Raw genomic sequence first — 11,696 nt, 5'->3', positions numbered from 1 at the left:
TTGGTATATTTGATTTACAGTTCTAAATATGCTAAGAATGTACACAGTTTAGTACCCATTTCTTATTTGTCTCTTCTATACAAAATATAAAACTAAGCCATGCGAAGGATTTTGATGCGGTTTACACGGTTGCTTGAATAAATTAATGATATCAGCATATCGTCTTAGGAAAGTACAGAAAACGTGTGTGGGGCTGAGTATGTGCTTTTATAACATGCTACCGAAAGTAATATTAGATTTACCATTACATAAGTTTAAAGAATATATAATACACATTTAATACATCGAGGTTACTATACTATTGATGAATTTCTTAATGACAAGGTTGCCTGGAAGCAAGCCGCTCCGCTTTCATCTCATACAAGATAGAACAAAGATTGTTAAATTGTAAAACCATGTTGGAAAAGAGCAACTGCTGAGTTTCTTGCCGGCTTGTTCTTTGTAGAATCTGCCTTCCGGACCGGTGGTAGAGTAACTACAAACAGACATACTTGACGGTTCAAAAGTGCTTATAGGCCTACTTGAAATAAATGAATTTTGAATTTTTCACAGATGGTTTCTTATATAATGTAGGCTAATTAAGATTTTTTGTACATCAATTTTTTGTTCAGCATGGTTGCAGTGCGGTGGCGAGAGTGCGGTGAATACGCAAGTGAACCCCGTGCTCTCACTTATAGGTCTATCGAGGGACACACTGAGTGTTTAGTGGGTGCAAGTCCCACATAACTACTCCGTTTCCCCCAACGGAGAGCTATGCGGCAGGGATTTTCTCTGTATAAAAAAAATAAAAAATGGTTGCAATGCGGTCTGAAGGGTGTGGTTGTCGGTGTAATTACAGGCACATGCTGCTTATCACGTACTCCAAAGGTTAGGTTTAGGCACGACGTTCCTGGTATGCCATGCGAGTGTTGCTCTGTTTAAACGCGATAGTCTTACCATCGGGCTTGTTCCATCTTCATCATCTGCTTGGTCCACCAATTGATGAAAACAATAAAAAAACGTGTGAGCCGTCACGGGACGCCGGGCAGATGTGAAACATCGAATTTTTTTTCTGTTAGTTATTGCAGTTATTGCATAATGAAAAGATAAAGGATTACAAATTTATTCCACAAATTAAAAAAAAACAACCAAATGTATAACCACTCCTTTTTGATAGTCGGTTAATAATGACAATTAATATTCATTCATTTTATTAGAAAATTAATATTCATTTTTATTGTTACATACGAAATACAAAAAATCAATCATATAGCCTGGCGATGCGTCTCCACGGCCTGTGTCGCCACGCCAAAAATTAGATATACCCTCCGCCTATAGATGTTTCACATCAAAAATCAGCACCAAAAAAAACCTATTTCTTTGTTTTTTTTTGGTACTTTTGTCCGACCTTAATAATGGCAGTAATCTGTTGCGTTTCATATTCGAAGGTACGGCATCCATCATCTACGAGTAGTATGTATAAACAACGATGCTGTTTTCAAATCAAGAAGCGATGAAACTCTTAGCTTTTTTTTCTCAAGTGCCCATAATGATATGTCAGATATATAAAATTCAATACTCATTTATTCCAAGTAGGTCTACACGTATTTTGAAGCACTTTTGAATCGTCAAATGACTCTATAGTCGGGTCCGACGGCAGACTTAACCGATAGAGCTTCTATAGTATTTTCTTTGGTTGCCTGGAAGAGATCGCTATATAGCGATAAGGTCGCTAAATTGTACCTTCTACTTTACCGCTCTATTATATTTGTATTGTGTAAATTTCCTGTAATAAAAATGTAATCATTCATTCATTCATTCATTCAAGATACTCTACAGTGGCTGTTCAAACATTTACAATTTAACTATATTTGGTCTATATTGTAAGATACTAGATCTATAGTTCATCTTTAGTCAATGCTTTTGAGAAAAAAACACAATTCTATTAAAGTTATTTTCGAAAATCTTTTCACCTTTGAGTGGCATCTCTGAGATTTATCATCATCATCATCATCAAAAAAAATCAAGCTGTTTTCGTGACTGAACAAATTTCAGTAGAAAAATGACTGCACTGCTGCACTAGATATTCAAACAGTTGATAGAAGACAATTGGTAGACGTTTCCATTCCATTTGAAAAAAGCTAATTTTAAACTTCGGTCTAATGAGTAAAACTTTTTTTTAAATTTTACTTTTATTACCTGCTTGTTTTTTAAGCTATCATATATATAAACAAGATAAAAACTTCTGATGCGCTGCTTTGATCTGATCCACATCGCAACAAACACTTATATTATAATTCTGGCTTGTCACCGCGAGTGAAATCGTGGTTCTGCTCGCAGGCATGCTAGGTTTCAGAACAGGTTGTCTGTCGCAGTAACATATTATTGCAGTTTCCACAAATGCAATCAGGAAATCTGATGTCGCAATGATCATGAGCACGCGTAGAAATTACTATGATTCCTTTCCTACATGGTATAATGTACCTAATCGTTAAAATATAGGTATCTAAAAATATCGCAGTTCATTTACCTACAACAAAATTTTCCACCCAATTTTAAAACCGTAGTGAGTGGGAGAACTGTACTCGGGCACATGTCACATCGGAATGTTATTTAGTGAGTAACAAGTCAGAAAAATGTTAGCATTCAAATAAAATATAAAGGTGGATATTAAAGTAGTCTGGGAATTAGGTAGTCAGACGTCAACTACGGACGGTCTAAAATAAAAATTAAAGAGATGGAATGTGTGGAAAGAGAAATAGAGTGATCCAAGTCAGTGTTCTTGTTTCAAAAAGAAGTTGATGAAATAAAAATAAAAAGCTCTCTTCCTTTCTTATCTTTTTATAAACGATGACTGCAACAATACTAACGCCTATTAATGTTATGAGTTAACGAAAAGTTTTCTGACTTCATAAATCACCGGATAAACATCCCAATTTATAGCTAAATATTAATTTCGCACCTTTGTATGGCAAATAATGGCGCAGGTGATATCCATATGCGCTGCAGCCAGTCAATCTTGTTTGCCGCGTGCCGCACGTTTTTTAATACCATTCTTATCAATGACTGCGGGGGTTTTGCTGAATTGCGCCGAAATGACGTAAGTTAACGATAGTGACCGCACAAAGTTACAGGCCGCGCTCGGAAAAGCCTTTTCTAATGTTTTGTCCACTCACCACCAGATGGCGGGCCCGGAAGACTGTTTTAACATATAAACCTGCGCGTACGCCGCGGCGCGCATAGCCAGTCACGGCTCACGCGCGGCCACACCACTGTGTTGAAAGTATATCCTTTACATCGCGACTCGGTACACGAACTTACGAACTTGTGTTTGAACTGTGCTCCGCAATGGATATTGTTACTTTGGACCCAACTGGACTTTATTAAACCGTTTCTACAGAAATAATCAACATGGACGTCCTCAGCCTAGACCCCACCGGTCAGTATTGACTTTCGATGGCTTTCAAGAGTTTGGACCCGACCGGCGTTTATTGATATTGAGTACAGCCTGTTGATGTTGATCTTTCTTATTAGAATCTTACACGAAAAAATGGAGGTTAAGGTACTGGATCCTACCGGGCAATACTAGGAAGCCAGGATGACAGGGCTAGACCCCACTGAAGTCTACTAAACTTTCCACCTTCTATGAGCCAAGATGTGCTGCGGGAACCGGTGGATTTCTACTGGTACCTGTCCGGAGGAAACATCTTCTTGCAGGAAGAGGAGGCCTACCTCCGCAACCTAACCTGGATACTAAAGAAAAACGACGCGATTGTATATAGTGAATAAAAAATAAAATGGTTGTAGGTGTTGGCAAGGTCAGATGGAGATCAGCTGATTTGCGCGCGTGTTCCGGAAATGCAGAAATATTGGAGAAACATTCCATAGAAACATCCGTCACACAGATAAGGAACGCGTCGCGCGGCAGAAAATCCTTGTTTTAATGATGTAAGTTATTTTTTTACTCGTTCGTAATAAGTTAAAATTTAGCTTTTGTTCTTGAGTTTGAAATGATAATATTTTTAGATTAATTAATATTATATTTGAATCTTTATCTTATCTCATGCAATTTTTAAGATCTTTAGTTTGTTCTGTTTGTTCAATTACGTAATTTATTTTTCTAAATTTATTATTATATAATTATTATTTAAGTTTCCATTTGTGTCATAATACTGCAAAACCTTTTTCTTTTGACATAACATAACTTATACCCCGGTAAAGCGCTTAAGTGAATTTTTAGAACGGACTTTTGATATAATTCTTAATTAAATATATTCTACTAGTTATAACTGCCGATTTATTTTTTACAATGTTCGATTTTAGATCTATTTTACACGATATTTGCATCATTTTTTTTTCATTTGTACTAGGACACTATAAATGCATAGTAGGTTAAGGCTATAATTTTAACGCAAAATAGATAAGACTGCCTTTTAATTGATATCCGTTTAACCGTAGGCTTTGTAGCATATAATAAAACGATGGTAATTTTTAATTTTCCGTCCGAATTTCGGGCAGTATCGCAATTTTTATGGCACCGACCGCGAGTTCGTTGACCGGACATATTTTATTTCATCGCGCGCTTCCACGTACACACACAGGCGCCCGCACACACGTACACGTAGATGAAAGCACGCACACCAACGTAACAGATCTCCGCGTGTTTGCACCCAGTTTCGCAAAAACACACTGATCATTTGTATTATGAATGTTATCGTTTAATTCGCCACAATTAATTCTGTTTATCCGTATAAGACGTATTTAAAGAAATAAAGTGAAGGCTCTATCTGGTCAATAAGCTAATGTTTGTATACTCTTTACCCTGGACCTTGAATAACCACATCAACCTGACGTATAGATTTTAAAGAGGTCGTATAGGCATTGATGTTGCGGACAATTTAATGGGGGTGTTTCATAAATGCTAAAGTTAGTACGCTGGCGCGTTTGACAACTGGTCCTCAGTCCCATCAATTTAACCTGGTTGACACCAGACAGATTTAAATTTTATCTTTATACCTAATTAAACTAGTATCTAATTAAAAAAATATTACTTACGCGGTGTTTAGCCGTGCTAGGTACGAAATATGATATAGGTACTTAAACTGTGTTTCGTTATGTGAATTTCAAATTTCATAACGAGTCCACGGCTGAGTGTCATAAGACCTCGCCTTCCAAGATCCAGTTGAACAAAACGTAATCCTCCAAGAGCTGGTGGAAAAAATATGGAGGTTTCATAAATAAAACCTGAAGCAGTAAGAGAAACACTACCTGCTGAACAAAGCCTTGATAGCTTATGGAACTGACATCTTAACTTTTTAAGCAGCGCAGTCGAGGGCGTTCCTTTTGCGCCTTTTCATACAATGACTATTTTTACATTAAAAATTGTGTGGAAGGTGCTACGATTAAAATATAATCCAATTTTCGGATTCAGTCCAAGGCAAAGTGGAAATTTACGGATTTGATGTAGACCTATTAGGTAATACGCAAAGAGTGAAACATTAATTCGATCCCAAAGATTGGATACTTAACAACCTTTTTGATTTCAAAATTGCTTTGATAAAAATATTTGCTTCTTTAATAGTTGCTCACCACTACCAAATCGTTACAAAATTTTCATTTACTGACAGAGTTACTCCAAACTCATATATTAATTTAGTCCCTAGCTCCTAGTCTATAATGCCCTGTTTGCCGAAATATACCAGTTCAACAACCCGGCGAACGCCCGATCGGGAGTTCAAAATAGACGCGGACGCTCCTCGGCGCTTCGGCGACATTCAAAATTCGGCTCATCATTCTTTACTTTAAATTTAAATGCACAGATTAAAAACCACGTCCTTTCAAAGAGTGTGATGTGTGGTCAGACTACATAGAGCATGCATGTGTAAGATATTATGAAAACTAAGCTAACTCTTTACTTTAAATATAAATAATGCACGATTATTCTATGGTCAGATTCTATAGCATTGCATGCAGGCGTTGGTGGGTAAGTTGAAAATTAATTAAGCGAAGGTTATCTCTACATTTTAAAATTGGAATGTTCGGCGCTAAATATTTTCCACGACAACGTTCAAACTTCGAACACTTTTTTGAATATCTGGTCTTTTATAACAAAGTTTTGAACATTTTGTAAAGTTACTTGATTTGTCTAGTATACCTGTACAAAGAACTTAAATGCAACTTAATCTATGACTACATCTAATGTTGCGACAATCTATGACTGTCGCCACAGACTGTCTACAATTTTAATTTTAGAACGCATTTTAAAATAAATGTTGCACCCATAAAATAAAACATTAGCTTTTTATTTATGCGATGGCCATGTTGTGACTCGGTGATTTGATTTAAGTAAATTCTGTTTTGGATTTTTTGCGCGGTGGCGATGAATCAGAAGCATGATAAGTTTCGCACATGGCGTGCTCGCATTAAGGCGATATTTTGCGTGACCTTCCTTGACCCCACCGCGGAGGTTCCAATGCAGTGTGGCCTGTTTTCGGAATTACGTCATCATAGCTCACTATACCTATCTAGACAATTTTATTAATCGAGTTCATAATAAAATGAGTTGAAGTTAGTCACAAGCTGTTGTCGTTTTTAGCAATTCTGTTGTAGTAGACTCAAGTTATCATTCGTATTCGATTCATAGGCACTTGAGAGATCTAGATATCGACTCGACTCAACTCGGAAACACAGCGTTAGTTAGATCCGATCAGAAGTATAATAATTCTGGATATATAGATGCAGAGAGGAGGATCTTCCGAAACATGCTCTCACACACATTTTACTCCGATATCAGAGCATCCTCAGGGGATGTTGATTCCACCATGCTTTTTTAAACACGTTTTTAAAAGGATTGCGTCATCGTAGGTCACTACCTTCCTAGCCATATTTTTTTGCTCATAAAGTTATGCCCCGCACGTGGTCCTTCCTTTGTTAGATCATTTAAACTCTTGCCAGCTATTTCGGTAACTTAATATGGCCGAGACGGGCTGTGATGTAACTTAATGTGGCGTAATTTGATTGTGATAACACCAGTTACGTACCAGTGCGCTTATCTTCACTTACCTTGTATGTTTTTGTGGAATTAATATATTATTGTGGTTTTATGGAAATAGGTTCTAACTCGCAGTCACATAGAATATTTATATTAAATTTAAGGGCCTGTCTTAATCGTATATAATTTAAAAGCACTTGAATTTTATTGATGGACACAGGGCGGCATGTTGCAGTACGTACTCCTTACATGCAGTTCTGCTCTGTTTATCGGCGATGGTTTCCACTAACCATATTGTGGGCCATCTGCATAGTTTGTCAAGAGAGAAATAATTGAAAAATTAATAGTAGTGTTAAAAATCTGCCTAGCAACCTATCAGACAACATTTTAAACTTTATAAAAAGTATGTGCATACACAATAAATGATCAAATGGCAGATTCTAATAGAAATAAGCCTAAAACTCCAACAGTTATCCTTTCCAACATTAATATTTGAACATTTAACTCAATTGAGTCATTAAGTTAAATTTTAAAGCGTTGAGATGAAAACTGTCAAGCAACATGCAAAAACATTTTCAAACTTGGCTGCAGATATTTATCAATTGTATAGACGAGATGCAAATGTTACGAATTGATGTAGATATAATTATAAACCTAAAATTAATCTTATTACTGTTTTAAATGCGTAAGATTGGATGGAATTTTGGAACTCGATGACAGCAGAATCGCAAAGTGATTACGTACCTCACGACAGGCTTGTCACAGGCGTACATATTGTGATCTTTGCCGTCAAGCGTCACTTTTGTATTGTTATTGCATGCAAAAGTGACGTTTGACAGCAAAGATCGCGAGATTTACGCCTTTCGCGGTCGCAAGACTGTTGTGAGATACGTGATCACCCTGCCGGCCAAGGTTTGGCACAGAGATATATTATTGTCTGGAATAGAACATAGCATTTTTATCTTGGGATGGTAAACGATTCCTGCGGGATATAGTCACGGCAGCTGGAAATTTATCAAGTTTGCTTATTTGAATTTTTCATATTTCGCAAGGTAGGCCCTTAAAGATTCCATGCATTTACTTAGTAAGCAATAGTAAGTGTTTAGTGTTAGAGGTAATGGGAAAACATTAGTAGAAGAGATAAAACTTTACTTTCGATAAAGGCTTATTATGATTGCTTACTGATTTTAGAATGGCTTTAGTTCTGACCGAAGGAAAAATTACTACCGGATTGTATTTAGGATTGTTTTGGACATACATACATTTTAGGGTAGGCAGTGCTTTTGTACTTATATGGAGTGCACGCCACTGGCTATGGTCTCCTCGCACCTGTAACTTCTAGAGTTCATAGTTATGTATGCTTTAAACTAATATCACTCGCTTTACCGGATTGTATTTAGGATTGTTTGTAAGAAGGGGTGATATTTTTCACAGGTTTTTTGACCTGGGTATTCATAAAGAAGGAAGATGGTATGAAATGGTATTTCTTCTACCTTATGTGGACATACAAAAAAATTTGGGTAGGCACTGCTTTTGTACTTATATGGAGTGCACGCCACTGACTATGGTCTCCATTACAGTGTTTAATCCTCGCACCTGTAACTTCTAGAGTTCAGAGTTACCGGTGTGGGAAATCATTACGAGAAAACCACCATTCCATTAATATCAAAGGCTGTTTCGGTCATGTCAGTGAAACTCATACCCTTTATCGATTTCTACCGAACGCTAATCCGCTTTACACGTCTTCAATCGCAAGGTCGTAACTAGCCACCAAAAACCAAAAACTTACTATTTCTCCTATTTTCTCATCGATTGTTGATCATCTTCTCAATCGAAGGACCCCTGCTGGAAACAGGATTGTATAGGAATTTTCTCATGCCACAGATCTTAGGATGCTTAAACCCTGCTTTAACTTATTTAACTAGGTTTACGTCATCTGTCCCAGGTTGACATAAGCTTCAGCTTCGCAACCCTATTAGTTATCTCAATACCTGCTTCTTCTGCGGATCTCCTCATTGCTGATATGACCACGAGGATACCCCGAGCATAGACAAATCCCGACGCCTGCTGAGTTATGTGTTCTAAGTGTTCCAATGCGGTGTCAGTCGCGAGTCAGTGTGCGTTGATACGAAGTTTATGAGTCGATGACCGTGAACACACCATCAAAAATTTAAAATGAAAAAGTGTTTGTTCTCAAATTTCCATAGCAGATAAGGTGGAGACTCTGAACTTCTTCTCTGATAGGCTCTGGAATAATATCAAGCTGATGATTGAAAACTGACTGACTTTGAGGTTAAACGGAGTGACAAACTAACTCCTCTAAACCGAAGGGCAGCGGTTATTTTGTCAACAAAAATTTAACCAAGGAGGGTTGACATTAGGAATGCAGTCGTACGTCAACTCTTTGCCAAAACCAAAACAACGACTCTGTCTTCAAGTTTAGAGACAAATATGCTGACTCCACATATTGTTTTTTTTAGTACAATATTTGACGAACCGATCCTCGGGACCACCTGATGATAAATGAAAACCATTCACGTATTAAAAGAGCGACATTACTCAGGGTATCCGGAAGATACATCCTGCAAAGTGCCACACTGTGTCCATCAATCAGAGAACTAGGAGTTAAGCCCCATGTACCTACCTACCTGTAATTACACCGGATAACCACGTTCTCCGGGCCGGTATACTGAAATGATGTACCGAAACAAAATAAGAAATCATCACTGGCAATACCAGGTTCCACATTATAAAAGAGGCTATAAATATTTCATTGAAATTATTATTGAATTAATAGCAAAATTTAATAATAGGGCATGCCCATAGGCGGCTGTTATACTATGCCATTTGTTCGCTATGCAAATAAGCACTTAAAACTTATTACCAAAGCGTCCGTAACAATATAATAATCGTACGCCGCATTTTTTCCACGTGCGTGCAAAAAAAAAGTATTCATGAATTGATGTTGAAAATATGCGTTTTGTTTTTTCCGCCGATGCAAAATACAGCATGTCGTATACAAAGGTGCAATTCAAGGTCATAGGACAGCTGGCGTCTCTAATTAAAGGTTTTTATGCTTAAATAATTAAACACTTGTAGGCATAGACTCGGCAGGTGCGTGCCACTTGAGTTAAAATAAAATCGAAGATAATACCAAATTACGTGCATTAATATCTTAATTTTCAACGTTATTCGAGAAGTTAAATTTAATGCCGCTTTTACAGGAACATATTTGGTGTGCAACACGACCAATATTTTTCTGTAGTCTATTTTTAATTAACTCGATTAAAGAGTGCAAACGCCTAAACTACGTGCAACGTTAGTATCTACTTATAGCAATGAAGATGTTCTGATTTCAAACGAGCAAACCTTTCCAAAATGAAGTGACTAAAAAAAGCACTGTGTTATATCAAAAACTTTGCCGTGCGGTGTCGGCAGCTCAGAATAAAATTATTGTCAGAACCCCTCTTTCCGCGGGTGTCGTACGAGGCGACTAAGGGAATATAACGGTGAGCTCTGTGCTACTACTACCATTAACTGCGATCACCAACCCGTCTGCCCAGCGTGTTGATTATGTGCAAACCCTTCCGTTGGGAGTTGGGCCTTTAGTCCAGCAGCGAACTGCTATAGGCTATAAATGATATAAAAACGTGACAGAAAAATGCGTCCATTTCACGTAATACTTAGTTATAAAGTATTAAGCAATTCTATTTGGAAAAAAATATTTATTTAAAGTAGGGATGTATAAGCACTTTTGAAACCTCATGTATGTATGTCTGTTCGTAGTGACTACAACCTGATCGGAAGAAAAGAAGAAAATTCTACCGAGAATACGCTGGCAAAAAACTCGGCATTTGCTCTTTTAAAAAACAATATATTGCGTTTTTGGTCGTTATTCATTGGAAATTTCACAGGATCTTAACTAAATAGGTTATATATTCTCGAGATATTTCACGGACACGAATATGTATAAAAATAGAAATAAATCAAACGAATTAAATGATATAAGAAAGAATTCAAGCAATAAAATCGACTACCGCCTGTTTTAAATGAAGTAGTTAATTATTTACTGTCGATCTTTTATGTGCATCAGGTAAAATAAGTGGTAAAGGCGGAGACATAGCGAACTTTACTCAGATGACACTGAATGACGGTAGTGCCCGTGCTACGTCAGCGGGACGTTTCCGCCTACTACAAGTCTTTATTAAACGCGCTTTACATTGATCAAAAGATAAATTCATTACTCGGCTGCTGCCTCAGCCCTGCTGCACTGAAATAGGCGACTGCTTGAAACTTATGCGGGCCTAGTAGAACACTTACATTTGCTTACAAGATGTGCCTTCTTTAGGCGGGGTTTGCAATTATTTTTTATCGACAGAATGTTGTAATAATTATAGACTTAGGAGACATATATATATATGTCAAACGTGCCTGTGATAGGAAATAAATAAAGAGATTTTTAAATTTGAATTTCGTATTATTTCTCCGATTTACTTTTCGATTCGATACATAAATCCAACGAAGGTTAAAGTTAATGGGTTTTTAAAGTAATAACTTCATCTTACTTGAATATATGTTTTTTTTTATATTTAAGTTTTCTATATGCTTTATGATTACGTTGAGTTAAGATTTAATATTAAAATGTCTATAGTCCTTGAAAGCGTGTTATGGAGGGCTATGCAATGATCGCAAAATGTAAGTCAAATACAAAACTAGATAGTATATG

This window comes from Pararge aegeria, chromosome 23 (genome assembly GCF_905163445.1).
Source record: "Pararge aegeria chromosome 23, ilParAegt1.1, whole genome shotgun sequence".
NCBI classification, from domain to species: domain Eukaryota; kingdom Metazoa; phylum Arthropoda; class Insecta; order Lepidoptera; family Nymphalidae; genus Pararge; species Pararge aegeria.
Note: the sequence above shows the minus strand (reverse complement) of the source record.